General features: G+C 43.1%; 1 protein-coding gene across 3 annotated transcripts in view; it reads right to left on the bottom strand.

Annotated features, from left to right (window-relative positions):
- Window positions 1-9,743, bottom strand: part of taok3a (TAO kinase 3a) — a 116,576-nt gene extending 106,833 nt beyond the window's left edge. For 2 of the 3 annotated variants that reach the window (XM_072247955.1, XM_072247959.1), the window contains exon 1: window positions 9,605-9,743. The gene's annotated coding sequence lies outside the window, so the exon portion shown is untranslated. Of the gene's footprint in view, window positions 1-9,300; window positions 9,417-9,604 lie in introns of those variants that run through there. The other variant, XM_072247956.1, reaches the window with a different exon arrangement.
- Between the last annotated feature and the right edge of the window lie 2,549 nt (window positions 9,744-12,292).

The raw sequence follows: 12,292 nt of genomic DNA, 5'->3' as shown, positions 1-12,292 counted from the left end.
GTACTTCGAGACACCCATCAAACCATTTGCTGCAGTCAAAGGACAGCGGTGACTATATCACGTCCATTTAGGAGAGCGCCAACCACATCATCAAGAATAATCAGCATCCTGGAGGCTTTGGTGTTACTGCTTCGTATCTTCTATCCAGCATTATGGTAAAAAAAAATATGGTCAGCCTAATTATGCCGCATGGAAAGAGAAAGGGGACATTATGGTCAAGAGACGACTCCAAACATCGTCGGGAAGCAGCAAGGAGAGGGAGAGAACAAGAGTCAGATGAGGCCAGGCAGGCACGACTCCAGGATCAAAGAGTCAGGACAAAAAATGATGAGACAAGAAGAGACAGAGGAGCTGAGAAATGCAAGTCTCCAGGATCAGTGACAAACAACAAACAGCAAACAGCAGAAGAGATGAAGAGACAGGGGATGAAAGGGCTGCACTTCTCCAGAATGACAAAAAACAGGCACAGGAGGAGGAGGGAGGACAGACGAAGGAGCAGAGAAATGCACGTCTCTAAGATCAGAGACAAAGAATAAACAGCAGAAGAGATGAAGAGACGGCGGATGATAGGACTGCACGTCTCCAGAATGACAAGGAGAGACACAAGGGTGGCAGATCAACCAGAAATGATGCCATCAAAAGTGTCCTTCATTAAACGAGGAGGAGCTATATTTGCCTTGCTACGCATCGCTGTTCTTTAATAAACTGAGGTTTTCTTCTTCAATTTCCAAAGCAAAGCGATACCAATAGCATTCAGGAAAATTTAATGTTCATTCTGGTCACATAAGACTGCACTACCCTTCTCTCAAAGGGTGCTGCAACAGGTCACCCTGTTGTCTAGTTCTAGCTCATTTCAAAATGATTCCATTTGGTGCTTCTTTGCCATCTCACATCAAATCTACTATGATGAGTACTTTAAGAAATGTTTCATGGCCAAACTTAGCTCCTGCCTGAGCAAGGACCTGGGCCCACAGCAATTTGCCTATCACAACAGGTATACAGCAGATGCAATCTCACTGGCTTTCCACTCAGCTTTGGAGCACCTGGCTAAGGCCAATAGGTACATAAGACTGCTGGTTATTGATCACAGCTCAACATTCAACACCATCATCCATCTCAGTACTAATCAATAATCTTCAAGACCTGGGCCTCCGTGCTTCCCTCTGCAACTGGACCCTCAACTTCCTCATTGAACACAGTCAGGGCGGAACAGTAATAACATCTCTTCCTTCAGAAAGTAAATTCTGAAAATATAACTATTCTGAAAAAAAGCCAGTATGACATTGTACATTCCCTCCACATTTTGTTGTCTGGTATGATTGCCTTCACATTGGACTACCTCCATGCACAAATTCTATAAAGAAGTAAAACTACACAATTTCTCATATTTTCAAATATTTTCCCTCTTCTTGGCCTATTTCATCCTTTTCCATTTGCATTCCATGACCTCTGGATTTAATATAAACAAGACATTATTTCAGTATAAATACGTTCTTGTCTTTCAAACTGCCCTTTTGAATTGCTTTATCTTCCTTGCACTTGATTACATTAAGGTTGTTCAATGAGCCTACCAATAACTAGACAAAGGATAATCTCAAAAACAGATGATTAAAAGCTCAAAGCATAATTTAACTTAGAAGTAAAAAAAAACTGTGTATACATCCACGACTATCCATGTTTAACGATAAACACTGTAGGTCAACTAAAATATACGGAATGTCATAAGATATAAAGGAATAATATAATCTACTATAGTCTGGTACCCATTTTACAGATCAGTGCAGAGAATACTGATAAAATAAAGTTTTGTCATATATACACACCGGCCATACTTGATCTCCAGTATCTGACTAGTGCTCACTAGGTTAAAAAAGTTAAAAACAAGTTTCTTTCAGAGACATTTCATTTTTATCTTACAAATAAAAGCCTTAGCAATGCAATAACTTCAACACAGTTTCAATATGAAGGCAACTAAGCAAGACTACTGTATCTACCAAGTACATCATCTGCAATACCCTACATATCTGCTTCAAACTTTTTCTAGTTCATCACCAGGAGGTGAAACACTGACACAGCAGATACAATTACGATAGAGGCAGTTAGAAGGTTTCAAGTATTTTTAAATTAGATTATTATTTTAAAATCATACACAGAAGTACATTGCTAGTAGAATTAACTCTACAATGGTCACAGCTAAAGAATAGCTAAAGTCCAGCACCAAGGCCTAAATAGCAACTGGGCCTTACTGCAGAGCCCCACTTCTGGAACCATCCTAACGACTGGCAAAGCTGGGGGTAAAACAAAAATCAACCCTCAACTATTGTGAAAAGTTTAGAGTATTTTAAATATCTTAAAATAAAATGTGAATTGAAGATTCAAGAAAAAACTTTTTAAACATTTTAATCAAACCAAAATACTCAGTGGCCACTTTATTAGGTACCCTTGATCATTAATGCAAATATCTAATCCGCAAATAATGTGGCAGCAATACAATACATAAAAGTATGCAGACATGGTCATGTGGCTCAGTTGTTGTTCAGACCAAACATCAGAACGAGAAAGAAATATGATCAAAGTGACTTTGACTGTGGAATGATTGCTGGTGCCACACAGGGTGGTTTGAGCATCTCAGACACTACTGATCTCCTCACTTTTGAACAGTGGCATGCAGAAAATTATCTCAAAGAGACAACACACCAAACCTTGACGTGGTTGGGCCACAGCAGTAGAAGATCACAGTGGGTTTCACTCCTGTTGCTAATAAAATGGCTAATGAGTATATATTATCTTTTTGAAAAGGACTGATCTTTGCCTCCTCAGCTGAAAGTTTACAATCTTAACATCACTTGGTTTCAGATACTCCCAGATCCAACCCAGTGCAAAAACTCAAAGGTCATTCCTGAGAATTTATTTTACTACGTGGAGGTAAACAGCAGAGTGATCTGATAAATTCCACAAGCTTCCATATTCAACAATACACTTGAGAAAGTCTGGGACTTGCAACCATTCCAACAATGGAACACCAAGGACTTAACGCACCAAATCCCAGCATGCTATTGCAAAAGAACTTTCCAAAACATCCAGGATAACTGTTAACATTTATGTTGCAAATTTCTGAACTTCCCCCTTGTATGTCTGTTGCTATATTACCTGAATAACTGCAGTTACACATCAGAATAATTGATTTTGAATCAAATACTTTGCAACGCTACATACAACAGAACCACCACATAAATACATTATCTTTCTAAATTTTCCTAAGACTACCCCAAAATAAACCTGGAACTTTATAATTAGCTTTTGCCATTTTGAAGGTAGTGATATGAAAAGACAAAAAAAATGGTCAATGTATAAGAAAATTGATATAATAAATGTAATCAGTCTAAAACTTGGATAATGTGCCACTCAGAACTGCTAGATACTCAACACAGCTGGACAGAACTCAAGTGCAAGCACTCATTGCATATTATTTGGCAGGGTCATCAAAAGACTGATTTTTCAAGGACTATCACATCTACCAATCGAAGATCCTAGCAGATGAATTTTAACAAGAGGATGATGAATGCATTCTGGTTCAAAAAATGCAAGCAGCAATGTACTGTGAACAGAAGTGGAGCAGTGAAACAGCAAAAAGATTAGAGCAAACAGGTTAAAGGGATACCCAAGTATGTTTAGCAAGTTGATAATGTTGGAAAAACTTAATAAAATATTATATTGTGTACGAGACTTTTAAAAAGTTCAAATTCAAGTTTATTATCATTCTACTGTACACACGGAGACAGCTAAACAAAACAACATTCCTCTGGAACCAAGGTGTAAAACAGAATACATATATCACATACAGCATATAAAATAACATTAACATAATTAATATTTTTTATAATTTATCTAATTTCCAGTCTTTTCTCACTCTAAAATCTCACTGAGTCTCCTCACTATCTCTTTACGATCCTGAACAGTCTGTAACTAGTCTGTCTACCACCATACCACTTGTGGCACCCTAGTTAAATCAATGAGCCACCAACTCATTTGGAGCATACATGATAAATGTTCAATTTTACAAGTGCATTTAGCATTTGTGTTTTATCAATACAAAAAACAAAGTACTATGTTAAAAAAACCTCCAGTTCAGTCACATGAAGAATTTGCCATTGTGAAACTGTGGAATATCAAGGATTAACAACTGACACAGAAATTATGGCACATTCAATTTTACACAAAGACAGCTATATAAAAATGCTTTTATTAAATGGGTTTCATGATTTAAGGATTCATCAGAGCACTAGACAAATAAGTATGCATGTTTTAATGCAATGTCAGATTAGGAACTAAAACAGTCAATATTTGATGATACAAATAATGTAATGATGACACAATAAATTATATTTTTAGTGATGCTGATTGAGAGATAAACATTAAATAGGTGGCTGAGGATATGATCCCCTACTCTTTTCAGATATAGTGCCAGAAATCTCTTACATACATCTACCCAAGAGAGCAGATGGGATCTCAGTTAGCATTTTATTTGAAGCCTGCTATGCAGCAAATGCAGCAAAGCCTCAGAATTGCACTGGACTGTCAGTCGATATTGTCATGTTCACATTTCTGACAGGAATTAAAATGCATAACCTTCTGACTCAGAAGCTAGTATTACCCACTGAGCCATAGTGGATAGTGATTAAAACAATCTGCTCAATTTGGCTAATAAATACAGATTGGATCAAATAACCTACTTAAACATTTAACACATCCCCTTAGGAATGGGGGAGGGGGGGAGAAAGTGAAGCAAAAGCAATTTAAAATATAACATACAGTAATTTTAAATAATCACCTTTTGCATCAAGGTATCCATTCTGGAAACAATGCACGCTATCATAAGATCAGGAATTGAGTTTTAATGAAGGGCCTTCAACTCTCTCTTTGTGTAGAAGTCACTCAACTTGCTGAGCATTTCCACAACTTAGTTTGATTTTTACATTTCTAGTCATTGCACTTTTTTATTTTCTTCAAGAATTCACAACTTTAATGCATGGATAATAAAGTATACTATGTGGCACTACTACCTGCAGTAACTTCTATAGTACCACCTTTCATTGCCTTATGGAAGGAGGCAAGTCTGGCCATTCAGTCATTAATGTGACAGTTCTCTACTTGTGCTCCTCTCAAATTCATTGCCCCAGCCCTTTCTCTGCAAATGAAAAATCATAAGCAAACTGCAGAAACTGGAAATCTAAAACAGAATTAACATGCAGCAGATCAGACTGCACCCATAAAAAGTGAAACAGATAAATTTCCAGGTTGAAGACTCTTTGGCAGAACTGGAAAAGACAAAGAAAATATCTCTGATCTGGTAAAACCAGGGTAACCGTAAGAATAAGCTGCAAACAAGGTCAATGAGTGAATGGAAGCAGTTAGGGAGTGAGAGCATAGATAAACATAGAAGCTGCAAAAAATGCAGAGCAGAAAGACATACCAAAGAGGTAAACCTCTATAGCCTTGCAAATACTTCGTTTTCCCAGAATACATTCATCATATTTCTTCTTGAAAGTCACAATAGGACCAGCTGAGACAGAATCATGCTTAATATGACTGGCATGTTATGAAATTTGTTGTTTTGCAGCAGCAGTACATTGCAATACATAATAAAAATTATAAATTGCAATAAGAAACATTATTATATAAAATAAGTAGTTCAAAAAGCAAGCAAAAAAAGTGAGGTAGTGAACACAGATTCGCTGTCTACTTCAGAAATCTGAGGGAGGAGGGGAAGAAGCTGCTCCTGAAACAGTGAGCGTTGTGTGTGGCTTCAGGCTCCTGTACCTTCTCCTTGATGGAAGCAATGTCCTGGGTGATGGGAGACCTTAATGATGGATGCTGCCTTTTTGATGCATCGCCTTCTGAAAATGTCCTCGACGCTAGAGAGAATAGTGCTCATGATGGAGCTTGCTGAGTGTGCAACTTTCAGCAGCTTTTTCTGTTCCTGTGCAGTGACCCTTCCATACCAGATGGTGATGCAATTAGTTAGAACATTCTCCACAGTACATCTGTCGATATTTGTGAGTGTGTTTGGTGACATACCAAGTCTCCTCAAACTCCTTATGAAATATAGCCGCTGTTATGCCTTCTTTGTAATTGCATCAAGATACTGAGCTCAGGATAGATCCTAAGAGATGTTGACACCCAGAAACTTAAAAATAATTGTCATTTCCATTGCAGATCCTTCGATGAGGACTGGTGTGTGTTCCCTCAACTTCCCCTTCCTGAAGTCCACAATCAATTCCTCGGTCTTTCTGACATTGAGTGCAAGGTTGTTGTAATGACACCACTCAACCAGCTGCTCTATCTCACTCCTTGTCATCATGTGAAATTCTGCCACCAATAGTTATGTCATCAGCAAATTTATTTATGATATTTGAGCTGTGCCTCGCCACACAGTCGTGGATGTAGACACAGTAGAGCAGTGGGGCTAAGCATGCATCTATGAGGTGCGCCAATGTTGATTGTTAGCAAGGAGAGGTTATTTCCAGTCTGCACTGACTGTGGTCTCCCAATGAGGAAGTCAAGGATCTAGTTGCAGAGGGAGAGAAAAGCATTCCAAATACCAACCACATAGTGTCAAAATCTTTTCCTCCTAATATGCCCAGTTCTTCCCAGCTTTGTTTTGTACACATTATCTCAAGACCTCAATCACTCCAAAGGAAACATCTTTCCATTATCCACTTATTTCTATATACTTGGATCAAATCTCCTCACAGAAAAGCAAACTGTTGCAGTCTTGGAAACAACAGGAATTCTGCAGGTGCTGGAAATTCAAGCAATACACATCAAAGTTGCTGGTGAACGCAGCAGGCCAGGCAGCATCTCTAGGAAGAGGTGCAGTCGACGTTTCAGGCCGAGACCCTTCGTCAGGACTCTTGAACAGTCTTTCTAATCAATGGAACTAGTCTGTAAAAAAAATCTTATTTGGATACCCTCTAATGTCCTGCAATGTGGCTGCCAGATTGAACACACTATTCCAGTTGAGGCCACGCCACTGTTTCAATAAAGTTCACCACAAAATTCCCTACTGTCATACGCAATGCCTCCACTTTTAAAGACCAAGGGGGACTTCATGTTACTGACTACTTTCTCAACCTGGCCCACGCACTCATTGGTTTGTACACACATATCTTCAAGTCACACTGCACCTGCATTCTTTTTCAATGATTTACTTTATGTTGCCTTTCCTAATCAATTCACCACCTCACATTGGTCTGCATCAACATTCGTCAGCAGGACATCTGCCTGTTCCGTCATATTGCTGTTTCAGAGACACTGAAGCTCATGTCTACAGACAATCATGCACAGACATAATACTTATCGCATTTGCAGCCTAACATTAGTATTAGTTTCAACATGGATGTTGTAATGCAGATAAAATATTCAAATATACTCGACAGTATGACATTCCACCTAAATATTATTGTGCCATCAAATGATAATGAAGAGCAACATGGCAAATGAAGATACAAGGAACCATTAAATACAAAACTGCTCTCCCAAGTGCCATGGATTAGAAAGAGAAAATTATCTGAAGTTCTTCGGCATTAATTACACTCATAATCTTTCTAATAAATGATTTTTAGAAGTCCTAATATTGAACTATGTTTAACTTTTTTTGCTGTTACAGTTGACAGGATACATGACCCATTCAAAATACTTAAAAGGGAAAGTAACTACAAATAGAATAAAGAGAGGCTCCAAAGCTAGAGAAGTCTTCATCGTCAAAACTGGAGCAGCAGAGACTGAGGGAAGTTCTGACTGAGGTGTGTTAACATTATGAAAGGTATAGATAGAGCAGAAAGCATCTCCCCCCACCCCGGGATTGAAATGTCCAATACTAGAGGACAGGCACTTAAGGTGAGAGAGGGTAATGTCAAAGTGGGGGGGGGGGTGTGTGAGGGAGATTTTTTTTAAACACAGAACGATAGGTGCTTGGAATACACTGCCCTGCTTGATGGTCGAGGCAGATATGGTTAGACTTAGATAGGCACATGAATGTGAGGAAAATGGAAGGATATAGACAGTGTTGACAGAAGATATTAGTTTAGTTGGCCATTTGATTACTAATTTAATTGGTTTGGCACAACACTGTGTGCCAAAGAGCCTGTTCCTGCGCTGTACTGTTTTTTTTATGTTCCAATGCATTGCAAAACAAAAAGTATACCCAAAGGAAATGGACTTCAGACGAGGAGTGGCATGACCACTGAATATCCAACTAATTCCTTTATTACACAAGTTCACCCATTCACCCTGCAAGATTCTGAGACGGCTTGTAGTTAGGTCATCCCTCATGTGTCAGATGGATCAAGACCCAACTAGCCAAGTATAGTACAAGTTCAATACTAACAGGAGGTACCACCCAATCTGATACTTTTCAAGTAATTTATAGAGGGTTGAAAATCTGGTGATATTTCTACTTAAGCGAGTCTTTTGAAGAATGCATGGAGCATTCTTGCAGAAGTCACACAAAGTATAGGCGGCACTAACCCAAAATACTGTTGGGCAGACTCGGGGGGGGGGGGGTGGGAGGGAATAGTTAAAGTAGCAAAAAGTCACTCTCAATTACAGGGAAATAACCATACAGTGCTGCTACCTGTTGCCAATACCGGCTGCCCAGTCCTGGGGTTATCAAGAATTATATAAGCAAATAGCAATAGGTAGAATAAAAAGATTGGGCTATAAGCAAACTCCACCCACCACAATTGCAGACCCGAGCTTGGTATCAATAATCGGAAGCACTGGAACTTCAAGGAAGATGGCATTCCCCTACTGCCGCCTCATCCAAATCAACCCCACTGCTCCTTCTCATTAACATCACCAAACTTGACCCTACCAACTCTCTCCTGCACCACCAATGCTGCCATTCTATCCTACCCCACCATGCCCCACCCATTCTCTCCACCATACCAGCTATTGTCAACTCCTCCCCAACCACTCCTTCACCCTCCACTGCCCTTCTGTCATTTATTTCCACCTGCGTCCACTCTCCCACCCTCAGCCCAAACTACCGTTCTCTGTCCCCTGCCACGATCCCTTATCTACCACCCTGTCACACCCTACTCCATTCACCCTCTGTCCATCAGATCCTTTCATGGGCCTTCCCACCAACCCCCTCCCTGCACCCACTCACCAATCCCCTACCCAGCCTAACCCGATCCCCAACCCAACCCCACCCGCCTCCGACTATTCAACGCCCCCACCCCTGATCAGACCTTATCGAAATCCCGCACCCGGCCTGCCGAGTGAGCGATGCTTTACCGGGTTTAAGGAAGCAGCAGATAGGACTGTCAGAGAGAATGCCCCTCCGCAGCGATCCCCGACCCGCAGCGGGCTGGTCCGTTCGAGCTGACAGTTCCACTCCGGGTCGGTAACCCCTTCAGCTCCCTACCCCGAGAGGGTGCGCGACCCGACTTCCTGGTGAAGGCCAGACAGCGCAGGCGGAAACGCCGCCAACCCTCCTCCTCCTCCTCCCTCCACATAAACACACGGCGGCTGAGAGCAGCCGCCGGCCCGCCCGGGCTTCGGGATGCGTCCGGACCGCGGACGGCCCCCGCACACTCACCGGCCGTGCTGGCAGCGGGCCGTCCTCGCCTCCAGCTGCCCTCCGACCCGGATCGTCGCACGCTTAACCCCACTCCAGCCCCGAACCAGCCGCCGCTCTCCGCCACCACTAATATGGCCGCTCGACCGCGCCTCCCCGCCGCCAAAGAGCGTTCAGACGTGTCGCAAGAGGGGACGCACTCCCTCTTCCCGCGCAGGCAATATGCCAGCTGGCTGGAGGACCAACCAGTGGGAGCGGGTCAGCACCGCTCTGCGCCGCAGCAGAGGCATCCCCTGCCTCCCTGTATGCGACCAGGGGCTCGAAGCATCTTGCCAAGTGAAGGAAGGGTCACACAACACGGAAATCGGTCCGTCCGCCAACTGATCCATGTCGATCAAACTTCCCATTTAAGCTATCCCTGTAAGCCTTTCCTATCCATGTTTGTGCCTTTTAAATGTACCGGCCCCAAACACCTTGCTTGGGTAAACAATTTGCCCATCGGGCCCCCATTAATTACTTTTCCTTTCACTTTATGTCTTGTTGTTTTTTTATTAACAAATCTGAAAGAAAGCACCACACATCCTATGCCCCTCATGAATTTATCCACCTCTATTAAGATCACACCTCGCTCTCCTGCACTTTATTGGAAAGCAGTCTCAACCTGCTCTACCTCTCTCCATACCTCAGTTCCTCAGGTTTTGGCAACATCTTCGTCAATCTCCCCGATCCCTCTTTCCAGATGAATGGCATCTTTCCCATAGCAGGGCAATCAGAACTGAGCACAATTTTGTTAATGTGGCCTCGCCAGCATTTTGTACGATGGGTTTGCTGGGGGGGGGGTTGGGAGGAGGTGAACACAGGATACTGCGGATATTGATATCTGGAGCAAGAAATCCAGAGTAGTTCCGATGAAGAGTCTTGACATGAACAACAACTGTCTGCTTCCCTCTGCAGATGCTGCCTGATCCACTAAGACCCTCCACGTTTTTTTGTACTGTCAGTTTAATTCTGCACACAGGTAAGTCTCCTTTACACTGCGGAGACCAAAAAAACCCCTCCTTCCTCACCCCACCTGCACTGCCCTTGCTTCCTGAACATGGTTCTCCTTTCCAGACTCTCAACCTGTTTTTCAAAACAAATACCTATCACTAAAGCAAGTGTGACCCAAATTCTCTAAACTTTCCCACCCAGACTTGTCAGCCTTCGGGCTCCTGCAGTACTCCAATGTAGCCCAGCGTAAATTTAAGTAATAGGGAATTATCAGCTAACTGTTACTGTTACAACACGCACCCAGCCACACCAGCCTCCGGGCTTCAGACGCTCTAACTTTCCAGAATATGAAGAGCTGGCCTGGCCCCTTTAAGGATTCTGGACCGCCCTGCGTATTAGCGGTCATGTTTTGGCGCCAGGATTTTAATATTAAAGGCACACCTGCACTGAAGTTCGTTGCTCAATTTTGTCTTTTCATCTAGCGTCCAGTTTAGAACTCTGTTTTGTGTCTCGATTCTAGTCTCGGCGCTTGGGTCTTAACCATCCTCGCCTTGGTCTCTTGTCACAGTACGATTAGGCCTAATGTGGACCCAGCAGGATATCAGAGCCTCTCGTCAGCTGTGGCTAGCCACAGTGAGAAAATTTCCTGGCAGAGCCTGGAGATACACAACCCCCAGGTCGCTGTGCACCAGCTGTCACAAGGAGGAAGCCAAGGTCGCTTGGGTAAGGCTATCAGTCACTCTGTTCAGTCAGTCCATCTTCCAACCCTGGAAAGTTTCAGCGGCGACTTGGGTTCTTGCTGCTGTCTCCTCACTCAGTGTTCATAGGTGTTTGAAGACCAGCTATCCCTCTTCCCTATGGAGCTCAGAAGGGTGTCCTTCATGATCTCTGTACTGACCAGGAGAGCCCTGGCCTGGGCCACCACACACCGGGATCAGAGATCAGAGGTTTGCTGAGCTTCAGAGGAATTTATGGATGCTGTGAAGAGGGCACTCCATCATCCTGCTTGTGTTAATGGAGCCTTGGACTGTCAGATGAAGGTGTGTCAAGGTAGACGTTCAGCAACTGGCTATGCTATTGAGTTTCGGAATTTGGCTGAGGAAAGTGGCTGGAACAGGGTGGCCTTGCTCAATTTATATAGACGTGGACATTGAGGCGAACTAAAGGATGCCCTTGCCTCGGGAGAACCGATAGAGGACTTAGAGGTTCCGATCAATGAACCATCTGCCTCGATAATTGCCTGGCTTAGTGAGAGTGGGTCTACCTCAAGAGGCCAAAGAAGGCTAGCCTGATCCTGACCTCAACACATCGCAGTTCTGTTTCCTGACCTCTTACAATGACCAGCCCGTCTCCTGCTCAAGATCTTGTCGAGCCCATGCAAGACTCTCCGCTGATGGGGACTCTCAGTGTTGGAGTCAAGGTTGCTGCAGGGAAGTAGGTCACCTACGCGTTGAATATCCAAAGTGGCTGCCATCGTGTGAACTGCCAAAACCGTGTTGAGAGGACTGTGACGGTAGCAGCCGCTACTCCCAACCCTTCTGATTCTGGTGTCACGCTGAAGGCGGAGATCAGGGGAAAGAACCGATGAGAGGTGGATGCACTTGTGGACTCAGGGACAGCCGGTAATTTCGTGGAATGGTGGACCACCCATTGCCTCAACGTACCTCTGCAGGAGTTGAACCAGCCCTGGATGGTCGTCCTCTTGGTTCTGAGCAGATC

This window comes from Mobula birostris, chromosome 31 (genome assembly GCF_030028105.1).
Source record: "Mobula birostris isolate sMobBir1 chromosome 31, sMobBir1.hap1, whole genome shotgun sequence".
Taxonomy (NCBI): Eukaryota; Metazoa; Chordata; class Chondrichthyes; order Myliobatiformes; family Myliobatidae; genus Mobula; species Mobula birostris.
Note: the sequence above shows the minus strand (reverse complement) of the source record. Positions and strands in the feature narration are given on the sequence as shown.